The sequence below is a fragment of the Ovis aries genome, chromosome 2 (genome assembly GCF_016772045.2).
Source record: "Ovis aries strain OAR_USU_Benz2616 breed Rambouillet chromosome 2, ARS-UI_Ramb_v3.0, whole genome shotgun sequence".
Taxonomy (NCBI): Eukaryota; Metazoa; Chordata; class Mammalia; order Artiodactyla; family Bovidae; genus Ovis; species Ovis aries.
The window spans coordinates 64,596,535-64,606,202 of record NC_056055.1 but is presented as its reverse complement, the minus strand read 5'-3'; positions in this window follow the sequence as shown (position 1 = coordinate 64,606,202).

The following is a 9,668-nucleotide window of genomic DNA, read 5'->3' as shown; positions in this document are numbered from 1 at the left end:
GTTTAATGATAGTAATAGCAACTTCTGGGCCACCAGCTCAGTGTACACCAACTCAGTGTAATAGCAACTTCTGGGCCACCATCTCAGTGTACACCAACTCAGTGTAATAGCAACTTCTGGGCCACCATCTCAGTGTACACCAACTCAGTGTAATAGCAACTTCTGGGCCACCAGCTCAATGTACACCAACTCAGTGTAATAGCAACTTCTGGGCCACCAGCTCAGTGTACACCAACTCAGTGTAATAGCAACTTCTAGGCCACCATCTCAGTACACCAACTCAGTGTACTCATACATAAAATGAGAAATAATAGCACTTAACTCTTAGGATTGTGGCATGGATTCAGTGCATTAATAAAAATATTTAGACCAGTACCTGGTATATAGGAAGTGCTGAATGAATGTTAGCTCCAGGTTTGATCCCTGGGTTGGGAAGATCCCCCAAGGCTACCCACTTCAGTATTCTGGCCTGGAGAAGTCCATGGACTGTTTTACAGTCCAGGGGGTCACAAAGAGTTGGACACGACTGAGCGATTTTCGCTTTCTTATTATTAAGGGTTTACTTAAGCTTTGCTATAAACATCTTAAATACTTATAATTCTGCAATTTCTTGAGTAATTTTTCCTCTGTTTGATTTATGTGTTCTTAATGACTTACCACCTAAGAGGCAGAAAAAGATAAAAGCACCATTGAAGACAGTCCTCATTCTAAGATTTCTAGCCAAAAAGAAGATGGAAGGAAAGACATGTACCACCATTAAATCTTTCCTGGTGAAGCAATAAAGTTGTACATTTGTTAGCTATTATAAAATGGGAAATGACTAAAGTTCATTTATTTCACTAAGAAGGTATAAATAAATTCACTTTGTGAAGGAAAAATAATGTATTTGTCAAAAATTCACTGTAAACTTCTAGTTTCAGAACATTTTAAGTGTCTTCTTCATATCAAATGCCATTCCCATCATCAATAATTTCCCTGAGTTGCAAAACTAGGAAATGAAGTAGATAATATTTCTAGAATAATATCCTGTTAAAAATACTTTTATCTATTAGCCAAAAATTTTTTAAAATTTTTTTAATTTTTATTTTTACTTTATTTTACTTTATAAAATATATACACTTCTTCACAAACTAATGCTTTCATTGTAAATGATCATATTTATAAGGAAACATGATAGTTAACAATAGTTAATATTTATTAAAATGAAGGGAAAGAAATTATCAGGTTGGCTAAAATATAACATCTTAGTTATGTATGACTTACCTGCCTTCTTTATTAATAAGTTGTGGGAATTTTCTAGGTCTTAACGTCTCTAAAGGATAAGAAGAAAAATTTCTGATGTAGTAGTTTGTTATAACTGAAACCAGCGAGGCAGGTCTTTGATCCTCTAGATTCTAAACAGTTTAAACAGTAAAAATTGCCCAAGTAAACAGACATAAAAATTTTCACCTGAACTGTCTTATCTATATGGAACTTAACCTAATAAAACTAAGTCAGGTACCAGTTAAACAAATTAACTATAAATTAGGCTAATAATTTCTAAGTTCCCTATGCTACAGATTAATTAGTTCATGTACACATAGCCATATGGGCATTTTTGTCTGTTCATTACATAAAGTACTTGACCTTGATATTAAAAAAAATACCATATAATCTTTACAGTAGAACTTGATACATTGAGAAAGCAATTTGGTTTTTAGAAATGTTTATTTCTGAATTAATATATAGTTCCAAATTAGTACATTCTTCTTGAAGAAGATTATAGTATGAAGACTGTTGAAATCACTTTGGAACATGTTCACTCCAAATTGAGTGTCTACCCCAAATTTAACCATATTAAATATGTTGGGTGTATTTTTTATTATAAGCATTTTTATAATACATCTGTAATTTGGGCATATGTATAATATTGCTTTTTGTAAAAATAGTATCATATAGTACATATAATTTTTCCCTTTGTATTTCACTTAAAAATATGTTTAAAATCTTTTGAGGTAAGTCTTTAAAACTACTTCTCTGTTTTTTTCATTGATATATAATATTTTTGATTGGAATATACTATATTTATTTAGCCATTCCCTGGTTGATTGGGCTTCCCTGGTGGCTCAGACAGTAAAGAATCCGCCTGCAATGTGGGAGACCTGGGTTCAATCCCTGGGTTGGCAAGATCCCCTGGAGAAGGAATGGGCTACGCACTCCACTATTCTGGCCTGGAGAATTTCATGGACTGTATAGTCCATGGGGTCACACAGAGTCAGACATGACTGAGCGACCTTTCTCTTTATCACTTTCCCTGGTTAATGGCACATCAGTTCAGTTCAGTCACTCAGTCATGTCTGACTCTTTGTGACCCACTGAACTGCAGCAAGCCAGGCCTCACTGTCTATCACCAACTCTCGGAGTCCACCCAAACCCATGTTCATTGAGTCTGTGATGCCGTCCAACCATCTCATCCTCTGTCGTCCCCTTCTCCTGCCCTCAATCTTTCCCAGCATCAGGGTCTTTTAAATGAGTCAGCTCTTTGCATCAGGTGGCCAAAGTATTGGGGTTTCAGCTTCAACACCAGTCCTTCCAATGAGCACCCAGGACTTATCTCCTTTAGGATGGACTGGTTTGATCTCCTTGCAGTCCATGGGACTCTCAAGAGTCTTCTCCAACACCACAGATCAAAAGCATCAATTCTTTGGTGCTCAGCTTTCTTTATGGTCCAACTCACATCCATACATGACCACTGGAAAAACCATAGCCTTGACTAGATGGACCTTTGTTGACAAAGTAATGTCTCTGCTTTTTAATAATGTCACTGCTTTTTAAACTTCTTAAAGTTAATGGGTTGATCATGACTTTCCTTCCAAGGAGTAAGCGTCTTTTAATTTCATGGCTGCAGTCACCATCTGCAGTGATTTTGGAGCCCCAAAAAATAAAGTCTGACACTGTTTCCACTGTTTTCCCATCTATTTCCCATGAAGTGATGGGACCGGATGCCATGATCTTTGTTTTCTGAATGTTGAGCTTTAAGCCAGGTTTTAACTCTCCTCTTTCACTTTCATCAAGGCTCTTTAGTTTTTCTTCACTTTCTGCCATAAAAGTAGTGTCATCTGCATATCTGAGATTATTGATATTTCTCCCGGAAATCTTGATTCCAGCTTGTGCTTCCTCCAGCTCTGCGTTTCTCATGATGTACTCTGCATAGAAGTTAAATAAGCAGGGTGACAACATACAGCCTTGATGTACTCCTTTTCCTATTTGGAACCAGTCTGTTCCATGTCCAGTTCTAACTGTTGCTTCCTGACCTGCATACAGCTTTCTCAAGAGGCAGGTCAGGTGGTCTGGTATTCCCATTTCTTTCAGATTTTCCACAGTTTATTGTGATCCACACAGTCAAAGGCTTTGGCATAGTCAATAAAGCAGAAATAGATGTTTTTCTGGAACTCTTTTGCTTTTTCCATGATCCAGCAGATGTTTGCAATTTGATCTCTGGTTCCTCTGCCTTTTCTAAAATCAGCTTGAACATCAGGGAGTTCATGGTTCACGTATTGCTGAAGCCTGGCTTGGAGAATTTTGAGCATTACTTTACTAGCATGTGAGATGAGTGCAATTGTGTGGTAGTTTGAGCATTCTTTGGCATTGCCTTTCTTTGGGATTGGATTGAAAACTGACCTTTTCCAGTCCTGTGGCCACTGCTGAGTTTTCCAAATTTGCTGGCATATCGAGTGCAGCACTTTCACAGCATCGTCTTTCAGGATTTGAAATAGCTCAACTGGAATTCAATCACCTCCACTAGCTTTGTTCGTAGTGATGCTTTCTAAGGCCCACTTGACTTCACATTCCAGGATGTCTGGCTCTAGGTGAGTGATCACACCATCATGATTATCTGGGTCGTGAAGATCTTTTTTGTACATTTCTTCTGTGTATTCTTGCCACCTCTTTTTAATATCTTCTGCTTCTGTTAGGTCCATACCATTTCTGTCCTTTATCGAGCCCATCTTTGCATGAAATGTTCCCTTGGTATCTCTAATTTTCTTGAAGAGATCTCTAGTCTTTCCCATTCTGTTGTTTGCCTCTATTTCTTTGCATTGATCACCGAGGAAGGCTTTCTTATCTCTTCCTGCTATTCTTTGGAACTATGCATTCAGATGCTCATATCTTTCCTTTTCTCCTTTGCTTTTCATTTCTCTTCTTTTCACAGCTATTTGTAAGGCCTCCCCAGACAGCCATTTTGCTTTTTTGCATTTCTTTTCCATGGGGATGGTCTTGATCCCTGTGTCCTGTACCTCCATGTCATGAACCTCCATCCGTAATTCATCAGGCACTGTATCTATTAGATCTAGTCCCTTAAATCTATTTCTCACTTCTACTGTGTAATCATAAGGGATTTGATTTAGGTCATACCTGAATGGTCTAGTGGTTTTCCCTACTTTCTTCAGTTTAAGTCTGAATTTGGCAATAAGGAGTTCGTGATCTGAGTCACAGTCAGCTCCTGGTCTAGTTTTTGCTGACTGTATAGAGCTTCTCCATCTTTGGCTGCAAAGAATATAATCATTCTGATTTTGGTGTTGACCATCTGGTGATGTCCATGTGTAGAGTCTTCTCTTGTGTTGTTGGAAGAGGGTGTTTGCCCTGACCAGTGCATTTTCTTGGCAAAACTATATTAGTCTTTGCCCTGCTTCATTCCATATTCCAAGGCCAAATTTGCCTGTTACTCCAGGTGTTTCTTGACTTCCTACTTTTGCATTCCAGTCCCCTAGAATGAAAAGGACATCTTTTTGCGTGTTAGTTCTAAAAGGTCTTATAGGTCTTCATAGAACTGTTCCACTTCAGCTTCTTCAGCGTTATTGGTTGGGGCATAGACTTGGATTACTGTGATATTGAATGGTTTGCCTTGGAGACGAACAGAGATCATTCTGTTGTTTTTGAGATTGCATCCAAGTACTGCATTTCAGACTCTTTTGTTGACCATGATGGCTACTCCATTTCTTCTGAGGGATTCCTGCCCGCAGTAGTAGATATAATGGTCATCTGCATTAAATTCACCCATTCCAGTCCATTTTAGTTTGCTGATTCCTAGAATGTCGACGTTCACTCTTGCCATCTTCTGTTTGACCACTTCCAATTTGCCTTGATTCATGGACCTGACATTCCAGGTTCCTATGCAATATTGCTCTTTACAGCATTGGACCTTGCTTCTATCACCAGTCACATCCACAACTGGGTACCGTTTTTGCTTTGGCTCCATCCCTTCATTGTCTCTGGAGTTATTTCTCCACTGATCTCCAGTAGCATATTGGGCACCTACTTACCTGGGGAGTTCCTCTTTCAGTATCCTATTTTGCCTTTTCATACTGTTCATGGGGTTCTCAAGGCAAGAATAGTGAAGTGGTTTACCATTCCCTTCTCCAGTGGACCACATTGTGTCAGACCTCTCTACCATGCCCGCCTGTCTTGGGTGGCCCCACAGGGCATGGCTTAGTTTCATTGAGTTAGACAAGGCTGTGGTCTAGTGTGATTAGATTGACTAGTTTCTGTGATTATGCTTTCAGTGTGTCTGCCCTCTTGCAACACCTACCGTCTTATTTGGGTTTCTCTTACCTTGGACGTGTGGTATTTCTTCACAGCTGCTCGCACAAAGTGCAGCCACTGCTCCTTACCTTGGCCGAGGGGTATCTCCTCACCACCGCCCCTCCCAACCTTGAACGTGGAATAGCTCCTTAGGCCCTCTGGCGCCTGCGCAGCCACCGCTCCTTGGATGTGGGGTCGCTCCTCCTGGCCGCAGCCCCTGGCCTCGGGCGGGGGTAGCTCCTCTCGGCTGATCCTGCGCTGTCGCAGCCTGGCACTCTCCGCCGCCGCCCCTGACCATGGACGCGGGGTAGCTCCTCTCGGCCGCCGCCCCTCCAGCATGGGGTCCTCCCGACCTCTGCCCCTGACCTCGGCCGTGGGGTAGCCCCTCTCCGCCGCGCTCTGCGCGTCGTCGCAGCCGTCCCTGCTCTGAAGGAGATCAGCCCTGGGATTTCGTTGGAGGGAATAATGCTGAAGCTGAAACTCTAGTACTTTGGCCACCTCATGCAAAGAGTTGACTCATTGGAAAAGACTCTGATGCTGGGAGGGATTGGGGGCAGGAGGAGAAGGGGAGGACAGAGGATGAGATGGCTGGATGGCATCACTGACTCGATGGACGTGAGTCTGAGTGAACTCCAGGAATTGGTAATGGACAGGGAGGCCTGGCATGCTGCGATTCATGGGGGTTGCAAAGAGTCAGACACGACTGAGTGACTGAACTGAACTGAACTGATATGGAGTGATGTTATTCAATAAGTATTTATTCAGTTTCTACTATGTTGCAGACATACTGATTTGATTTTTTTTTTTTTTCCTATATCATTTTGGTAGAGAAGTGAAAGGCTGGCAAAGGTGAGACTGGAGACAGAGAGAAAGTTAGGAAGGCATTGCTCTAGTTCAGTTAAGAAATAATAAAGCCTGGAACCAGGGCAACAGGAGGGATGTGAAAGAGGAAATCGATGAGAGAAATGTGAAGGACTAAGTGTTCACTATATTAATGCAAACTGTCTTGAGTCAGGAAACAGCTCACTCCTATCTTTTTCCACAATCATACTCCACTTAACACACTTTAAAAGAATTATGTCTTTATATTCTCGCTTGCCAGAGTGTTATCTTCTTGAGTGAAGAAATGCCATCTTGTTATGTCTAGGTTCTAGTAGGATGCTTGACACATAATAGGTGTTTGATAAATGTTTGCCAAATGAATGGGATATCTTTAGTGGAAGGAAGACCAGAGAAAAGAGTCCCAGGGTAGTAGCATGAGGGTAAGAGATTGTGAGAAGGATAAGTGGCAAGGATAAGCCATGAAATTGAATGGACTCTCCTTGGGTTGGTGCAGACTGAGGTCCTAGGTGCTGTATTGGACCTGAGGAAATGAGCAAACTCTGGTTTTTTCAAGGGGTTCCTTGGCTGTCTCTTAAAATAGTTCTCCTCTGGCAGTAAGAAGGAAGAAGTAGCTGGTTCCTAGGATTCAACCTTCTGACTGAAATCCTAGAATCCAAGCTAGCTACAAGTCCAGGGTCTTTAAAGTCTGAATATGCTGGAGAACCTTGGGAAAGCTCTATTCAGGCAAATCAGGACAGGATTGTCTGTCTCTAGGGATGGTCACCTCTGTGGTAATACAAAGACATTAAATGACCTTAAATAATTCACTTCATCATCCTGACCCTTGATTTCCTCGTCTCTATAAAGAAGGGCTGGATTATAGTCTTCTGTGGTTCCAGATGGACCGAGAAGCCTGGCAGGCCATAGTCCGTGGGATCACAAGAGTCGGACACGACTTAGCGACTAAACCACTGCCAGCTCCATTTTAGTCCTCCAGTTAGTGAACAGAAGGAGAAACTCTAAAATCACAGGTTTGGATAAAACCTCCTTAGTAGCAAGAAATGACATTTGTATTCTATGAACCTTGATTTCTCACCATAGTAAGAGGAGTGTATATGCATATAGATGGGCTGGTGCCTATCACACCAGCTGCAGTGTGACACACAGATACACACACTGCAGAGTACTACTAGTGAGTCACATTTAAGACACTCGCCTCTATTTTCTGGTAGATTTTGTGGTGAAGACAAATGTGAAATACATAACTTTAATATTATGCCCAGGAGGGTGAAAGCAGGGTTTAAAAGCATTCCAATACTTACTGTAAGATGGTTTACCCATAAGAGCCATTGTTATCCTGATCTCTGCTAAGAACTAATGCTGAATTATATTACTTTGAAGCTAAAAAAACATTGCCACCAACCTTAGTGGCTTAGGGATAGAAAACTTTTTATCCCCATTTGGAGAGATTCAGAGAGATTACAAGATTTCCTTTATATGACCCATTAAATAAATGAAGACTTGGGACCAAAAAAGCCCAAGTGTCCTCATTCTCCATGAGAATGTTTCCTCAAATACCGAATGTAAACTTCCTTTATGGGTAACAGAGATGTTACAGTAGCAAATGAACATTATAATTTATATGCAGTAATAACTAGAATCTATAGCAGTTTAAGATTCTAAACCAAACTTTAGATATTGCCATTTATTCAGTACTTATTGACCTCCTAGTATGTGTCAGATACTATAAAGTTAAAGCAAAAGCAAAACAAAACCAAAAAAACCTTGCCATCATGCAGCTTGTATTCTATTGAAAGAAAAAGAAATGAGAGAGCAAATATATGTACATACAAATGAAATAATTTCAAATAATGATGAATACCATAAGAAGATAAAATAGGGAAATGTGATGAACAGTAATGACAGGTAGGAAATATCTATCAGAGTCCCAAAAGGTGTTATGGGTTGAATCGTGTCTTTCCAAAATATATGTGAAATCCTACCCGAGTACCTCAGTTCAGTTCAGTTCAGTTGCTTAGTTGTGTTCGACTCTTTGCGACCCCATGGACTGCAGCACGCCAGGCTTCCCTGTCCATCACCAACTCCCAGTCAAACTCATGTCCATTGAATCAGTGATGCCATCCAACTATCTCATCCCCTGTCATCCCCTTCTCTTCCCGCCTTCAATCTTTCCCAGCATCAAGGTCTTTTCAAATGAGTCAGTTCTTCATATCAGGTGGCCAAAGTATTGAAGTTTCAGCTTCAGCATCAGTCCTTCCAATGAATATTCAGGACTGATCTCTTTTAGGATGGACTGGTTGAATCTCCTTGCAGTCCAAGGGACTCTCAAGAGTCTTCTCCAACACCACAGTTCAAAAGCCTCAATTCTTCAGCACTCAGCTTTCTTTATGGTCAACTCTCACATTCAAACATGACTACTGGAAAAACCAAAGCTTTGACTAGATGGACCTTTGTTGAGAACCCCATGAACAGTTTGAAAAGTACCTCAGAATGTGGCCGTGTTTGGAAATAGGGTCATTGCACATCCAATTAGTTAAATTCCATCATTAGAGTAATTTCTAATTCAATATGACATAAAGGAGAAATTTGGACAGAGACACACAGGCAGAAAACATCATGTGAAGATGAAGGCAGAGATTGGGGTGATGCTTTTATAAGCCAAGGAATGTCAAAGATTGCCAGCAAAACCTTCATCAGCTAGGGGAAAGGCATAAAACAGATTCTCCCCAGTTCTCAGGAGCCAGCCTTGTCCACACCTTGGTTTTGGATATCTAACTTCTAGAATTGTGAGACAATAAAATTCTGTTATTTAAGCCACACAGTTTGTGGTACTTTATAATGGCAATCTTAGCAGACTAATACATAATACTAATACATAATACATAAGAAAATGGATGGCATATTCAAGGTAAAAGGGATGCAAACAAGGGATGATGAAACACCCTAGACCCCAAGATAGGCCGTTGCTCCTGATCTTAAAGGGATAAGAGATCTTAAAGGGATAAAGGGAAGGAGCCATTAGTGGAAACTTACGGGAAGTGATGGCTATAGAACTTTGGTAAAAGATCATGGCTACCACCAACCAACAACTCAGCATGGGGGGAACCAGGGAAATACCTAGATCTTTCTCTCCTTCTGCCCTTCTGTTTCCTGCCATTGCTTCCCACTGGCAAAACCCAACAGAGAGACAGAGAGCAAAGAGGCCTGGTTGATGCATCTTGTGAAGGTCAGCTTCCTGGCGGACAGGGTGTAATGGAGAAGGGTAG